This window comes from Prunus mume, linkage group LG2 (assembly GCF_029339155.1).
Source record: "Prunus mume cultivar Tortuosa linkage group LG2, ASM2933915v1, whole genome shotgun sequence".
NCBI classification, from domain to species: Eukaryota; Viridiplantae; Streptophyta; class Magnoliopsida; order Rosales; family Rosaceae; genus Prunus; species Prunus mume.
Window position 1 is genome coordinate 45,222,715 of NC_142699.1, and position 16,722 is coordinate 45,239,436.

General features: G+C 37.6%; 1 pseudogene; it reads right to left on the reverse strand.

The window, feature by feature from the left end:
- Positions 1 to 13,414: 13,414 nt before the first annotated feature.
- Positions 13,415 to 16,052, reverse strand: LOC148920518 (agamous-like MADS-box protein AGL15; annotated as a pseudogene).
- Between the last annotated feature and the right edge of the window lie 670 nt (positions 16,053 to 16,722).

Consider the following 16,722-nt stretch of genomic DNA (forward strand, 5'->3'; position numbering starts at 1 on the left):
TTACATCAACCATAAGGAAGTCGTATTGAATAGGAAATTCTACTTAAGTTGTTCTTCCTACGAAAACAAAGAATAAGGACCATTTCCCCCCTTAAATCTAATCTGGAGTCCTACTTTTGCCCCCAATAAACATGCAATATTGAGCAATAACATGCGATATACATGCAGAAACACTCAATCAACTTTCAATAAACCTTCAATATCGGTTCAATAACATGTGAAATACATGCGCTAACAATCATGAAACCTTCACGAAACATGTAAACAATCAATAAACCTTCAATAAACACTCAATATCGGAGTAATAACATGCTAAATACATGCAGCTAATGAACCTTCAATAAAAGTCAATATCATGCGATTTACATGCAGAAACAATCAATAAACAATCTATATACACCAATAATTATGCAATCTTAAAAAAGGTATTGTCTTATTATTGCATCGTATTGGCCCTGTATTGTCATTTTATCGCCTTCGTATGACTTTATTTTTGTAAAGTAAGTCTAGGAAAGTTTTTACTGGGTTTCTGATAAGTAAATGCTTTTGTTTCAAACAATAATTTAAACTCAATGCTAATCCACCTATTTCAATAACAAAAATTACAAATTGGGTTTGAAAAGTCATTGGTGGTGCGTGCAACATGTGTTTTTGGGGAGAACTTTTACAATCCTTGAAACCGTGCACTTAATTGGTCATTAAAAGAACAAATAATATGACAATTGATACAACTAATAAAACTAATACCAAGTCCTTAATGGACTTCAAAGATATTAAGCATCGTAGCATCATACGTGTCACCTTGTCGACCGCTTCAATGAGGTTACATCAACCCATTCAATCCATTGCAACTGGTGGCTCCTAATTGCGGCATCATATATGCAAAATAATTCTGTCAGAGTTAGACCTAGGATTTTTTTCACCCACATACATATTCTGGAAATGAGAACTTACATAGGAGGTTAGACACTTCCAAAATGGCTTCCCTCGATTTTTATCTGATTTTGAAACCCGAAGCACCATTGCAGCTCCACAATACTGACACCTCTTTGTTTGAGCGGGAGATGAAGACGAAGACATGTTGAATCTTATCACTTGTACCTCTTCTCACTCAGATCTTCTCACTAAAACCTCTTCGGACTCATACCTTCTCAGTTATACCCCTTCACTCATAAGTCATAACCCTAAACTTCTCACTCAGCTCTCTCTCATCTCTGCGCCAAATCGAATTATATCCTTCTTTCTCTGTGTGTGGGTGGGTTGGTCACGATCCGACACTGTATCCGAATTGTGACACATTTTACCCGATAAGCGTTTATATACTATTTCACTACCAATTAATCTTACAATTGAGGGGACACTGCTTAAATATATTATTTTCTTTATATTTCATTAAGGCAACTAGTTGGATAAGAACGTCATTTAATAGGGGTAGTGTGGTGGGAAAATGAAAAGTATCTGATGGGACCTTCATCACTAGTCAAGAATCCATCACATTTGTATCAATGAATTTAATGGCGGGAAAAGCCTAACAATGGCTATGGAAATAGGTTATTAATTGACTTTTGACGGTCTGACTCCCTTTGCATTTTGATGACGTTTTCCCTTCACTGCCTTATGTTTTGGGTGTTGAGTTCAGTTTCTTTCAAAATGGTCAACTTGGTAAAACCCCAAGGAAACACCTTTTCAGAAAGCAACCAGAGGCTAAAACAAACCCAAAACCTCAGTATATTCTCATTTCTCCCCTCTTGCAGTCCTCAAATCGCTCCATTCCAAAAATATTTCAATGAATTCCAAACATTACACTACATCGGAGGAAAGAGAAGGAAGCATCTCCATCTGGATGTGCCTCAAGCCTTCATCCCGGAATTAGCTTGGTTTAAAGTGATGTTATACGTGGCAACCAACTCCTCGGAAGATCTCTTTCGATGGCATGTGTGTGCCCATTGTTCAATACGTTGGCAAACACTCCACAAGTGTGGAACACAATTTCAATGGAAAAGTACCAAGACCATCCTAATCTGGTACTATGCCGCAACGCAAGTCCGCATTTCGTGGACCAATGCAGGCTTTGCCGTAACCTCGAGGTGATATTTAGAGAAGCGCTCGACATGTTTTTCAGGCAGGGTAATGTGGAAGCATTGTCTGGGATGCGCGTTGCAGCCACGGCAGGCCATATGGAAGCGTCATATATAGTTGGACTACTTGGCATGTCCGAATTGGTCACCAAAAGATGATGCATTAGAATTTTGTGTTCTTTGAATCAACGAATAACATTGATATGAAAGGAACCAGGATGCTTTGAGACGACGATTGCGGAATTTTTCTTTGGAAGACATATCGTAGATATGTTTCACTATGGGAAGATTAAGTTCAATCAGTGCAGCGCTTGTAACAACAACGATCTGGTGTTTTGTTATTCAGGCTGGCCTAGTGAAGAAAAGATCAATCCTGCCTTCTGGACTTGTTGCAATCGATGCAAATGGCACCGTGAGAGTGTTTTTTGGTTCAAGGTGATGCGTGTCTATGTTGTGCCAGGGAATCCATACCCTTATAATTAGTTGGAGTATGTTTCTACGGTTTTTATGCGTGTCTATGTTCTACAAATGTTGTTTTCTATTTCATGTTTTAATCTATTTTGTCTGGTGTTTGTGCTGTCCTAGCCCGTTTTATATATAAATGTATAATATTTGCTATATAGTGGAATTATTACGACATAATTGACGGCTAAGAATGACATTTTACTGACACAGATATTTTGCACAACTGCAATCTTAATATTTGGTAAACGAAAACGCATGCATGAAGTGAGTATGTGTCTTTTCACCGGTTATTGGGAATGACATTTTCCCACTTAGCATATCCCAAATGATTGGGTTACACGTTTCTTAAGCAAAACTTGAATAGTGAAAGACTTTGAATAATTATTTCCTGATGTTGTAGAATGGATGGCTTGTATATTTCCATTTTATGTTTGAAAACATCCCTTAAACCTAAAAAAGGAAAAACATTAACAAATTGAAGAAGAGAGAAACTGATTAGCACCAGAAATGGTCTATTCACACGGAAAATAAAAATAAAAATAAAAATTTGGAGTAAATATAATTAACAAATGTACAAGCTAACAAGTAATATAACAATAATAATAAAAATAATTTTGGATAAATAATAATAAAATACTAATGTAGCGTAACCATGAAACAGGGAATTCAGGAGGAAGATGAAGTCTCAATGAGGTCGTAGTAATTTTCGGAACATTATTGTGATTTTTGTGTATTTAGTTATGAATTTTCTAAGAAAAGTCATAAAATAATAATTTAGGGTAAAAGTAAGGATGTGGCCATGTTGACTGACGACACTTGTCAAGGGGTGAAAGGTGAGGGGCTGAGATCGCGCCAGTGTCCATTTGGCAATTATTTTGGCTTTTTAGTGCAAAAATCTTTGAAAAAATGCAATAAATAGTAGAAAAATCCTAAAAATGCCCCGAAAAATACTCCGGCCTCCGTGTGACGTTATAAAACGAGGGGAACCCATAGATCATCCATTTCGCAATTAAAAATTCAAAAATGATTTACATAACTCACTTTCCTCTTAACCCTAAGTATATATGTTGTTCACTTTAACAAGTATATTTCCTTAATATTCGTTATATAATTTGTACTAATACAAGAATTAGTTTCCTTTCATATATAAGGATGTAAAATTATCTGTTTTGGTTATAATAATGTACATATATAATAAATGCACCACTACAAGCCATAATTGAATCTGCGCATGCGCCTAGAGCTTTGAAGACGTGAGATAGTCAATAAGTTGTCCATATGCACTGCACCTAGAGTTTTCAACACGTCGGCGGTATTCAATAAGTTGTCCTTCTGACGCCGCATTGGGAATCAGTAATATATTTTCTATCATGTCCAATCGCATAAACATATAATATAAAGAAATAAAGCAATAGTAGGAGATGAACCAGTACAAAAAACAATATATAACTGGTACAAAATAATGCCATAACTTTGTCACAAAACCAGTCACACATGCTTTTCCATAAACCTTACCCTAACATATAATACATAAAGGCAACATTGCATATGATGCAACCATGTCCAAATCTGATACGTGATCACAAAAAAATGGACATGGCAGCAACATATGACTGAAGTAGATGCGCACTTTGCATCGTGTTATCGTAATTAAAGACATGAAAATATGAAGGTTGAAATCTTCTATAGTAGTAAGCATCAAAATAGGTTTGAAGCAGAGCTTAACGAAAATTCCAGTTCCTCTGATTTGCCTCTACTCAAACACGATAACCAAAATGGTTACTTCCCTTGCTGAGTATATTTGTTAACGTCGGAAACGGTAATAGATGACCAATCAAACCCGGGTACGACGAGTTTTGCATAGGACCGGAAGTAGTCGAATCCAGCTTGCATCACACGCTTCTTTGACTCCTTTGCATTAGATGAGTTCTTGTATTTTTGAACAGCTACACTCCGAAGTCGTTTGTGTCTACGCTCATGCCGCAACTCGCCCTATCCAGATTGGCCTCGCTTTGTCATCTTCAATTTGGCCTTCAACAAATTCCAAACGCATTTTGCCCTTTGGATTTCATCACCAAGTTGAAGATGCCTCTCCTTCCAGAAAGCAAGAACTCTTTCAGACTCAAAACTTCCAACAAAATGGTCATTCTGTCTAGGAAAGTGACATTGCTTGTCTGGTGACTCACTTGCGTTTCGAAGGCGGTCTTTGTTTGAAGGGGTGTTTATTACGCCACATCAAACTTGGTTAGTAAATCCATTCAATGGGGAGAGAGTTTCTGTGGAGGAGAGAGTGTCAGTAGATGGAGACAGATTCGGTGGAGGAGTGAGTTTTTTGTGGAGGGAGAATTTTTATGAAGGGGGTGATAGTAATACCAATAAAAAGGGTTCCCGCCAAAAAAAACATTTGGTTGACAATGTATAAATGAAAAAAGGTCTCATACAATCTAAGTTTAATCCTAACTAGTTTGTTTAGTTTGGTTGGGTTCACTAACTAGATGTCACTTCCATTGAGTTTCTTTCAACCACTAACAGTGGTGTAAGGAGAGTGTGAGGTTGACATGCTTGAAAAGCAAAACCTGACACCTCTTTTTTTAAAATTGAAATAAAGTAGATATGTTGACTACACGCAAGCTTTGGTATGTTGGTCTATAAAGCTATGTTCCATTTCTCAAACGAAATTGCATCTGCAATCCTCATCCTCCAAAACAAATAGGATTATTCAAGTATGTCAACCCTTCAGGCGCCAACAACACAATCGAAGATGAAAAATTGGAGTCGCAGGTTCCGTTTCCACGTTGTACTCGCCGACCCCTTCCATTTTCAACATCATTTGGGAGTGAGGGGGACTCCGATGATCCATTAGAGGCAATAGATGCAGTCAGACCAAGCTGGATTATAATTCCGATCTGATCAATTCATGGCACGAGAAATGTGTTGAAGACGAGGCCATTTTGGCTGATCTTAACATTAGAGTGAACAAAGCGTTCTCCCAAAAGAACAAGTACTTGAAGCGAGTCATAAAAGGAAGCTGAAAGCCGAGGAGTTGGATGCAGTAATGAATGATGAAATTAAAGGTTGTTTGATGAACCATATGCGATGCGAAGAGCACCACAGTGAACTGGAGTTGGCATTCAACGAAGGATTCAAAATTCGAGCATTCGCGGCAACTACTCATACAAGTTATAATTGGGACTATGTGTCCCCTGATGCTGTGAGAGAGATACTAGACGATGGTGGTGACATGAATGAGCATAAGCACGTCAAAGCTGCTCGGAAGAAGCCGACCGATACGACTAAGTGATTGCGGCTACAGCTGTTCTGTTGGTTGGGGGTGATCGTGGTATTGCACAAATTAGAACTATATTCCCTTAATGTCATTATCTAATATAAAATAATACAAATATCAGTTTCATTTGCTTCATATATAATTATTGGGACTATGTCTTGCAAGTCATCATGTGTTCCTTCTGTCTAACATTATATTTTGCAACTATGGAAATATTATTCAATAAGCAGTCAATATCACAGCACGTTGGTAATCAGTAAAGCCCCATTATCATGACACGTGAGTCATAAGTAAAATGCCATGTGCTATACATTGTGTAGTGAATGGTTTATGGTTTATGTATATATAATAAAATTCCAAATATTGCTGAATATGTATTTTGTCTAAATCACTGGGGACATGAGTGACCATAAGCATGCGAGACCTGCTAAGAAGAAGCTGACCAATACGACCTAGTGATTGTGGCTACCGTTGTTCAGTTTATTGGGGAGATCGTGGTATTGCTAAGAGGGAGCACATAAAATGCTTTGCAATCAAATTTTCTTTTGTGTGTGGAATTATGAGTAGTTCAAATGTTAGTGTACCCTTTCATATTACCCAACCATTCGAAATGTGATTAGCTGCAATGTACTTTTTTACACGTTGCTTTCTAATCTTTCTGTTCCAACAAAGTGCTTCAAGTATCCTTCAGCTACGAATGTTTGCAAAATCGTGCACCTAATAACCAGTCCAGCTCAGATCTTAATCACCAAGTAAAACACTAGAACATAACATTCGCAAAAAGTGGGTGTGCTACAAATGATGCGTCGAAATCATTATCGTAATGGAAACAATAGCTGGCTGCTGGAAATGCTGCATTAGCCTGTCATATAATCAATAAATCTCTATTCAAACATAATTCACCATAAACTACCCATTTTACAAGGTAAAAGTCATTGCTTCTTCACATAAATCAAAATTTGATGCTTTATCTAATGTCTATGAAAATTTCTAAATAGGGAGAAGACGTAAAATTAACATGTGTCCAAATTTCATGCAAGAATGAAACCAAGCAAATTTTCATTTCAATTATCAATGGACATAGTCGAGCTCATCGGTGGACATGAACAAAAATAATAATAATAAAACTGATCTAGAAAACTTCACCGATCATTAGTCTTCATAATAACCGCTTCAGTATAATAGAAACCTAAATCATTGAGTTGGTCCGTGCATCCTGTAAAATTCACAAATAATGGGTCACTAAGATCTATTGAGTTGATTCATCATTGTTCGACGGTGATGTCCTCGCATAAACATCAAAATGAAGCACATAAGAACTTTACCTATTCAAATTTTAGGTCTTATTATAAATAGTGTTAACATCTTACGGTGTGTTCAAATTTCTTGGGCATTGTCTTCTATCATGACCAATGTGTCCACACTCCCGATGCAGTGTCTAATCCCTCGCTTCATTGCCTTTTCCTTTGCTCCCGTTACTGCGTTTCGACCCTCCATTGCACCTTACTCTCTTAGGGTCTTTCATATATTGTGTTTGAGAGCTGGACCCTCCAACTTCGTTATTACTTGGTCCATCCTTCAACAACTTCAACTTCACCTGCAAACTTTTTAGAGTCTCTGACAGTAGCTCACATCCTTCTTCACACATTAATGCATCCTCAACCACATCCAAGCAAGTCGGGACATTGTACTCCGCTTTATTAAAAGACCAGGATCTGCAGAGTCTTTAATTTCGTTGCCATTTGCATCTGACACCAATCCAAATTTCGCAGTTTTCTTCCACCTCTTCAAAATGTATTTATCGGGCATATATTCAATCTGGTCCTTCGAACAATGCTAGGATGTGCTTGCAAATAATTCCAACAAATTCAAATCTTTGTGCAGCTACACGATGCGTGGTCGAATCTTTGACATATACGACTTCGCCACTCTTGTTTCCCAATTTTTCCTTTCGCTCACATTAAAGACAACTTTAGAAGCATCCTCTGTTTTCAGCTCTAGGAAACATGCTGTACTTTGTATTAGTTCTTGCTCAAACTTTTGAAACATTGTCCTTGTGTACAAGGTAGCCATTTGTTTATTCATTGGCATCGTAGAATACATTGAGCCACTTCAAATGCATCTACGTGATCAGCAACTAACTCTTTTTGACGTTGATGAGAAAGTGCCCTCTCAAATCTTATTATGAAATCCATCAACGAATTTTTCCTTGATATGTATTGCTTGAAGAAACCATGAGAACATTCAGCTCTTTGGCTGCTTGACATTCCAGCGGCAAAAAGTGTCGTATGCGTAGGCTGGAACCCAAGATTCCTTAAATCAAACATTGAACTTAGCCATGGATGGTCAGTCAAACCAGCCTTTGTAACCACAATATTCCATTTTGCATCAAACTCATCCTTATTGTCAGTATCCCATATGGCTTTCTGGAATTCACCCCAATACTCCTTATAAGCAGAATGTGGTAACTTAACAGAGAACTTTGATGTGATGTGCCATATGCAAAGTCGATGAAATGTAGTTCGGGAAGGCTATTGAAATCGCTCTGGCCATTGCCGCATCTTGATCTGTGATGATCGCTTTAGGTTCGCCACCGCATGACTTTCTTAAACTCTCAAACATCCAAATAAACGACTACCGCTTCTTGCTCAAAATGCGCATGCTAGGACAATTGTTTGACCATGGTTATTAACTCCCAACATTGGTGCAAATGTCAAGTCGTATCTATTCATGTTGAATGTGGTATCGAATACAACAACATCTCCATAAAACCCAGACGCTTCGTCTAGAAGTTGCATCTGCCCAAAAACATCGACTAAACCTTATCGCCATCTCCTCAATCTTGAAATAAAAAGCCTCATTTTTTTTCTGTTCAACCATAAAATACTCGGTCACTAGTTCAACATCGTGGTTCCTCACCTTCCCATTCACACTACATTCAAGATTGTACATATCCTTTTGATAAAACCGATTTTATCCATTCCTCCGGATTGCACCTCGAAAAACTTACCTTCTGATTAATGGGAATATTAACCGAACCCAACTGCTTTGTAAGTACTTTTGTAGAATCAAATACGACGGTGTGATCTCAAGAATGCATTCTTCCCGAGGGTGTCATCTTATGATTGTGTCCTCTGCAAAAAGAGAGATGGTATACTTTTGCTCCTATGTGTCTTCACAACCACAATCTTAGCTTTGCAATTGCATCTACTTATTCCTCACTGTCTTTTTCTCTCCCGAGTTTCATCATTCCGTATACACCTTGTTTGCAACATACAAATTCTTTTCTCGAATCTCTTTCTTATTTTTCCCCAAAAGTGGAATGAAGTCGAATACCAAAGCCAGCCAAGAATGCATATCTATTATAGAAATTATAAACGAGGTCAAGCGTAGTCGAACTTCATCCCAACTGCTGGTGTTTCTCATTTCTTACTTCAGGAATGTAAACCTCCCATTAGTCTGTTACAGAGTCATCACTGAGCCCCCTGACATTTTATCCACGATATTATTGATCTACTTATATTACTGCATAGCAAATGTTAATTCATTAATCAATCATTACTGATCACAACTTATCAATGCATTCCACTTACACAAAACATTGCCCAAATTGACACAATACACGATAGCCTAGCTTGTTGGATTCTGATTACACAAAACACAAGCAAAATTTAATAATAGTTACGTCATCTCTTGTGAAATAATCTGGAAAAATAACATTAGAACCAACATGTTCAACTAAGAACTCAAATGTAATTCAAACCAGCAATTACAGAACTTCACCCAATATCCTCTCCAAATGCTTCTAATGCCATTAAGCCTAAGTTTAGGATCTTTTACCTACATTTCATAAATTTCCAATCCCCCTCCAAACAAAAATAATCAACTAAGTATATTGAATATTCATAAGGAAATGACGCATTATTGATAGCAGAGCAAATGACGCATTATTGATGCCACAAATGACAAATTTCTCACCCTCACAAAAAACAAATCAAACCCAACAAAATCAATCCAGCAAGAGTGAACTTACCTCTCAAAGTCAAATGACGCATTATTGATAGCAGAGCAAATGACGCATTATTGATGCCACAAATGACAAATTTCTCACCCTCACAAAAACAAATCAAACCTAACAAAATCAATCCAAAGAAGAGTGAACTTACCTCTCAAAGTCAATCGGGAGTTCCAACTCAGTCACTTCAAAGAATGTGGTGGACATTAGAGAGGATTCTTTCGTAGGGAGACTCCATCTCTACCAAAATCCAGAACAATCGCAGCACGAAAAAGAGATATGCTACTTTGCTTTATCCGAATCTCTTCTCACAACGAAAAAGAGAAGGGGTTTTCACTTCAATCATAGAATCAAACAGGCAATAGCTAGGTAAAAGCCATTAATCATCATACCGAGGATACCATAGATCGCAGCCTCCCAAGGAGCATGACAATGGAGCGATTATAGAGTTTGGGAGCTTTGGATCTTTCTAATTGTGGATTTGCATTACATTAAAAAGAGAGGATTGTGTTCTTGAGTTTTTCACAGAGAGGGAAAAATCTTCAAGCAAGTTGGGTTTCCAAACGGTCAGATTTCAACCTGGTTCTACATGCACTCTTTTAAAACTCACCGCTGGATGAAATCCAACGGCTCTTACATACCCTCAAAAAACCTCTTATAACTTTCCACTCACTATAGAAGCACTCTGCAGTTTGGCTGCACAAACAGCTTTGGCTTTGTGAGCTGGGTTTTGTGAGCCTGCTTTTCATTTTTACGCCCTTGCCGTTTAGCAAGGGTGACCTCTTAGATTTCTTGGGGTATTGGTTTGGCAAAACTTGGGCTTGGGGGAGTGCTAGGGCTATCTTGGCTTCTGATAGAGACTTGGTGATTAGTTGGGCTTCGTAAGTTGGCAACTCGATGGGCTTTGCATCGCAAGGTTGAAGTATTGGCCAAGGAATTTGTGGAGCTGGGCCATTGTAAATTGGTGATCGCTCGTAAAGGAGTGGGCGGCTTGAGACCGCCCCAACCGATAAGGGACTTGGGTCAAGGCTCTATTTAGCTTTCCTCTCAGCTTTAGTTCAACCCTTGCCGCTCGGCAAGGGTATGTTTTTTTTGCTGTGATTTTGAGCTGGGCAGGGCAGTAGTTGTCCGACTCGTGTGGGCAAGAAGGCTGCTTTGGTTTGCTTCTCCATGGGCCTTCAGCTTGTTCTGGCAGGATAAAGACCTGAACCGTTCGTAAGGTTGGAAGCTGGGATTTTAAACTGGAGCTGGGCTCGGAGCTAGGAGTTAGCCCATACTATGGCTGGGATTCTTGCGTGGTTTGGAGCTGAAGTGTTTAGAAAAGACTTGAGGTCGTGGAACGACAAGGCCAGATGTTTGCTTGCCTATTGGTCATATAAGTGTGGGCTCCACTTTTGAATCTTGTGGGCATGCTGGGTCCAATTGGAATTATGCACATCCATTTCCTCCTTATTGGCTTTCATGTTTGATTCCATGGCTTAGGTGAGTGTTTGGAAGCTTGCAAAGTGATGTTGTTGGTGAATTGGGATACTTGGCCATGCAAGCCATGCAAAGTGGCCGAATCTGGACAGCTACTATTCATATGCAATATTCATGAATTATATTGTTGAATGGGATTGTGTAATGAATTATTTAAATATTTCATGCTTTGAATACAATATTTATATTTAAGAAGAGAAATCTTATCTGGAGTAATTTTTCCTTGGCCATGCGCAAGCCATGCATGGTGATATCCTCGGTGCATTTGGGATATTTGGCCACCCATAAATTGAGACTTTTTCAATGTGACTGAAAGGTGGTTCAGGATTACTTTCAACGAAGTGGAGACTATTATTAGACCAAATACCATTGACATATGATATAATAGCAATATTAGGCCAATATACGTGCACTACAGAGGCAATATTAGAGCAATATAAGGACAATACGATAGCAATAGTATTACAATATACATCCAATAGGGTGGCAATATGCATACACTATCTATGCAATACAAAGGCAATATTAAGGCAATATAAATACAATAGAACATCAATATTAAGTGAATCTACATACAATACACACATATCCATTACAGACTACATTTTACACATGCAAAAGAAATCGCCACCGAACCTTAACAATACTATCCTGTGAAGGGAAAACGAAGGCAACAAATGATCCATGTACTCGGGTGAGATGAACTGAAGCAGCACTCACCCTTACTACAAGTCCATCAAAAGATCCATGTCTTTGTCCTTTCTCCTCGCTGCATGCACAAGGCTATGATGAGCCATTCCTTCAGCACCCATATTCAGCACCTCCAAGACACCAGCTACATCAATTTCACTCCAATTGTAGTCTGGTGAGATGACCGAAGCATAATCTCAAAATATTTCGAAGGCATTGTTGAAACATTCAACCATTTCATGGTTATATTCTTCAGATTTTGTGAATTTTTCGACGGCATATTCTTTAGATTCATTGAGGGAGAGAATTACTTTCCTTTTGAATATCAATCGATGTGCAACTCCAACTATCATTTCAAAGGTCAACATCAATTCATGCTAATATAAGGATGGATAACAATTGTCGTGTCCATGAGATTTGAATTCAAGATTACTTTCAGTGAAGTGGAGACTCTGCTATTAGACCAAATGGCCATTGACATACGATATAATAGCAATATTAAGCCAATATATGACACTATAGAGGCAATATTAGAGTAATATAACCACAATACAATAGTAATAGTATTACAATATCACATATAAAAATATAATTATTGTCCACTTATTGCTGATTTTTGATATGTTCAAAAATTTGTTCTCTCTTAGCTCACTCAGCTCTCTCTCGACACATCTCTCTTCTCTTTGGTATCTCTCTATCGCACTCTGTCACTCTTGGCTCTCTCTCTCTCTCTCTCTCTCTCTCTCTCTCTCTCTCTCTCTCTCTCTCTCTCTTTTTGTAGTGCAGCTCTTTCTCTCTCTCTCTAGCTTCGTTCTGTCTCTTTCTCCCTATTCGCTCTCTTTTGGCATGCTTGAAGGGCCAAATACAACAGAAAAGAAAATCCATTCAAGCTTATTGGGGGAAAAAAAACCACGGAGAAATACATGAAATGAAAAACAACTCAGCAATTATTGTGAGATTGTGTACATAAAACTTGGAACAACCAAACCAATTAAAGCTAAGCCATCTCATACGTATACCTACATAAAATAACAGTGTAATGGTCATCTTCTTTAGAATATTGCAATCAACACTTGGTTGAGACCGACCTGCAAAAACAACCGGGTTAAGTATAGAGATAGAGTTTATGAATGGCAGCCTGAATTAAGACCTATGTTAATTTGTAACGCCACCAAGTCGGGTTCATAGTGTCAAATGCAGCTATCTAGCACACAGATATGACAAGCCAAAAGAAAAAAAGCAAAGTAAAAAAGAAAAAAGAGGCATGACATAAATGGGAACCTTAGCAGAAAGCATCAGATATGCATACAAGCAGATTGGCTCCATTACAATGTTCAAGAATGCAAACTCATGCTGTAAAGGATCCCTATTTGACCTCTTTCCCTTCCCCCAATCTCATGGTGTAAATATCCAAAACAGATTACATTTTTATCTTTTTTTTTAATTAAAAAAGAATTTCTGGCCTCAAAGCAAATTACAAAGGAAACAAGTATAACTAACTAGAGCAGCTTCCTCTCCATAAGCCAAACCTCCCAAGAAAGGAACTTCTATGTCTCCACATTGATGATTTTCAGGTCACCTAAGGATTCTACCTTCTCTTTTACAAGTTACTGACCTTTCGATGAAAGCTTATAAGCTACACTCTCAACTATATGAAATTCATCTATAGCATTTGTTGATTTTATGGCAAAAAGAACCTCAGAAACAATTACAGGGCTAATTGGCTCCCTGAGTCATTGGAGTGAGCTTCTCTTTCTGGAGCCTTCCTCTTGCCATAAACATCACTTGGTAGCCTGGCAAAAAGACAGTAGATGTACAACCAACAGAATAAGATAAGTGGAGGAGCTAGGATTCTTAGCATGGAGGGGCCAAAATTTCAATATCACCTCCACATAGATTTTTCATCTTCAACTGGGAGGGCCATCACTAATCTAATTACAGTAATTGTATTGCTATAACATATATTTTATAATAGATTACAAAAGATTAAAAATTAAATGGGAGTGTCAGGGCCATGGCAGGCCTAGCTATGGCTTCGCCACTTAGATAACAATGTTAATTTTCACTTGAGAAACTTGTTTTGCGTCAACTGTAAAACAAGAAATCATAGGAGCAAATAAATTTAAAGTTTCCTTAACAGGGCTGGGTATATTTTGGCTTGCCCATCCTAACCACAATCCATCCCAAAATTTAATTGAGGCCTTTTAGTCTAGATTGTACAGTTGGGCATATTTATTTACTTATATTTTTTATTTATATAAAACCTCGACGATACACGAAGAAATTTGTTGAAATAGATAAAGGATACATGAAGAAAGAGGAACAAAAAGGACAAAACCACTCTAAGAGAAGCTAAATAAGATCATAGCAGAATAAAAGGCTACAAAATCAAGTTTACCTATAGCTAGGGAGCCCTGTAAGGTCCTGTGAAAAGGCAGTAGTTGCAAAAGAAGGAACGAATCCCTCATGTGGGAGCAGATTAGTCCCCCCTCAGTAATCAGCCAAACAATATGACTGTTTATCATAGATGAGTTCTACTCTTTGAAAGAACATCAAGCACATTTGAAAGATACTATAGTTTGACCATATTGAAATTAACATTTGCGTTGTTTACATTAGTTTTCTAGTAGTGATCAATTTTACTCGCATTATGGATAAGTACTATATACTTATTTCACCAGTAATAAACTTTTAACACTTTACTTTACTTCCCTCTACCTCTCCCTAAAATTTTCCATGCTCTGCCACCGCTAAGCAATGGGCTAGGCAACTCGGAAATATTATCTAAATATATTAAGTAGCCTAGGATGCACAAGAAACAATAAGCAACAACAGTTTTGCAGTTTATTTGAAGGTTATTTTGTTAATAAAGACAGAATAGTACCCTAAATGCAGGGTGATGTCAGAATCTCCATTCTCAAATGCAAAATTGTTGACCAAGTCTGGGCTTGTGACACCATGGTTTACAAGGGATTTCTCTTATTCCACCGGATAATATTCCAGATAGGATGGGATTGCACGGTCAGTTTGTGGAAATAAACACCGAAGCTCCTCGACCTACAATATTATCATAATATACAAATCACTCATAGGGAAGTAAATGTCAGAAACTGATCAAATTTTCATTAGCAAGAAGAATGTTGTTTACCTGTCTTCGCAATGTTTCATTCTCAAGTATAGCACGCTGTTCCTGGAGGAAACAAATAGCTGAAAATTAAATACCGAGTAAAATTGTCCGTTTTGTTGATAATAAATAAATAAACTTAGTCTTTTCTATACATACCAGTGTAGATGCAAGGTCATTGTGCAACTTATACTATAAAGCCAAGCTTTTAAAACCAGAACATAAGTATATAAGGAAAAACTTTACATTATAGATTAGTCACTTTCTTCCTTTTCCTGTCACTTTTCATTGTCATATCCCTTCCTCTTTTTATTTTTTCTTTTCTTTTGCTCTAAATCATTGTGATTATCCATACTTCAAAGTAAAAGTAGCTTAATCGAAACAAAATAGTATCTTTAGTAAACTTCAAGAAAAACTGCAGCTTTCATATGCTTGGAGAAATGAATTTTCTTCTTTAGTTCTGTAGAAAGTGATACTTCAAAGCATAAACTATGCAAAGTGCTACTACTACAGCTTTAACTTTAAAAAGACTAAAAAATTGGGTTGTGCTTCCACGTACACTGCACTCTTGATTGCTCTAGTTGCTCCACTAGTAATTGCTCCTGAAATAGTAGAATATATATTCAGGCCTTTCAGATTGCAGGAATTAGTACATGTTACAATCTGCAACATAATCTGACATCTCTACTGAATAACTGAAAGGAAAAAAAATGAAAAAGGAAAATATAATAGAACCTTCCTCTCCTTCACTAACAATAATCCTTCATTTAATTGCTGTTCTAGTTGCTGCAATTCTTTCAAGCTCAAACCAGTCAAGTCCTTACCCAATAGCCTTCTACACAATCAGAAAAAATATTATTATTACATGCAAGGATCTCACAGTATTCCAAAAATGTAAGAATTGAGTAAATCCATATTGATAATGTCAGAAGTTTTTGCTTAAGCCTCATCAAACTAGAAGTTTTTTAATTTGAATTTATGAATTAAGAACTAAAAGCTCATAATATGCAGAAAATGACATACATTCTCCAGAATCGACTTTGAGATCTCTTTCTGCTCCAACAATTTATCGTCCAAACTCTGGACTCTCTGTGTCAGGTGCTTCTTTGTGTTCTGTCCAACATAAGAATGTTTAATACGGTCATTTCAATTGTTAAAATCTCATCAAACAATATAGATAGTTGGGACTTACCCAGACAAAGGTGAACGAAGCCTAGACGTTCTGTGACAAAATGAAGAGTTTGATTTCGTGAGGCTGCACAAGCGAGTGAGAGTGGGTGTGAGTTATTACCCAGTTCATAAAACCCATAAACCCAAACCCAATTTCTGAGCAATCCCTAAACACTAAAACCCTAAACCAATTTCTTACAAATCCATACACCATAAACCAAATTCACAAAAACTCCAAATTTCAAAGAAAATGGTTATGAACAGTACCTCGTGGATGTCAACGATGGAGTTACGCTTGGATGAACAGCCACCGTTGAGGGAGAAAGACGATTGCGTCGAAGGGAGAGAGGTACATGAGGGAGAGAGACGGGCCGAAGAAATAGAGTGAAGAGAGTTAGAGAGAGAAGCCAATTTC